Genomic DNA, 1344 nt, shown 5'->3' with positions numbered 1-1344 from the left:
CCTTTTGGCAGGGCTATTCTTTCTCAGTTAGTACCACTTTTCTGCTTTTGCCTGTATTCTCTCCCCATTTCCTTATACCGCTACCAATTCAGCAGCAAGAGTCATCACGTTGTCATCCTTGTAATAGTTAATTGTGCCACTCTTCTGCACAGAATTCTACACTGATCCCAGATCCCTTGGAAAATAACCAAAGGTTTTACAATGACCTTCAATTATCTTTGTGACTTTATCTCTTACTTTACTCCTTATTCCTTGGGCTTCAGTTCACTGGTGTCCTTAAACATTCCAGAGACTCTCCTATGTGGGTTTACTCTTGGCCAGGAATGAGCTTCCTCAAGATATCCACAGTAGCTCACAAGGCTAGTTTCAGGTCTACAGTCTTTTTTTTTTTTTTTTTAGGCGAGGCAACCCTTGGTTGACCCGACAGATTGCAAGGACCTTGTCAGCTTACGATCCCTTATTTTTTATTTTTTACACCTACAGCACCTGGTCTTCCTAGGTGGTCTCCAATCCAAGTACTAACCAGGCCCGACCCTGCTTAGCTTCTGAGATCAGATGAGATCGGTCTTGTTCAGGGTGCCATGGCGGTAGACTACAATCTGCTTATAGATGCTTTTTCTACCCTTGAGCACCTTATTAAACCTGCAATATCCTCACTTCTCTGGCACATCTTAACTCTCTTTTCTACTTTACTTGACTCTAGATAGCATTTACTGTGATCTAAAGACTCCATATTTTACTAATCTTCTTTAGTGCTTTGGCTCTAAATTATATAAAATATAAGCTCTACTAGGACAAGAAATTTGGACTCTTTTTGAAAAAAACAACTGTATTTCCTGTACCTAGAATAATGCCTGTCACATAGTAGGTGCTCAAAAAAATCATTATTAAAAGAACAAAATAATATAAGACTAAAATATAATTCTTGTGCATATTTTCAGTGATTTAGAAGGAGATATAAAATGTTATAAAAGGAACACCTGGCTACAAATTGGAATAGCATCAAAATTTATGAAAAATGTGATCATGAGTAAATACTATAATCACTTTAAATTTTACTCATCATAAGTATAATATGAATCTTAAATGAGATAATGTATGTGAAAATGCTTGTCAACTAGTAAGCATTTTACTAATGCTATTAGTGTTTTTTTCCCTTGAGGATGAATTAACTTAATTTTATAAATGAATTAATTTTATCAGTAATAGATTAACATCTCTATATTTGTTTCTTTAAGACATTTTCTCTTAAGTTTTCATGATTCTCTTTTCCAGATTGACATAAATAGTTATGACTGGTTAGGCAATAAGCTTTTACCGAATGTTTACTAGTGGTATATGTGA

At 34.9% G+C, this 1344-nt stretch overlaps 1 pseudogene; it reads right to left on the bottom strand.

The window, feature by feature from the left end:
- Nucleotides 1–474: 474 nt before the first annotated feature.
- LOC111743079 lies at nt 475–593 on the bottom strand (annotated as a pseudogene).
- Between the last annotated feature and the right edge of the window lie 751 nt (nt 594–1344).

This window comes from Pteropus vampyrus, unplaced genomic scaffold (assembly GCF_000151845.1).
Source record: "Pteropus vampyrus isolate Shadow unplaced genomic scaffold, Pvam_2.0 Scaffold106, whole genome shotgun sequence".
Taxonomy (NCBI): Eukaryota; Metazoa; Chordata; class Mammalia; order Chiroptera; family Pteropodidae; genus Pteropus; species Pteropus vampyrus.
The sequence above is the reverse complement of the archived record's forward strand: the minus strand, read 5'-3'. Positions and strand labels throughout refer to the sequence as shown.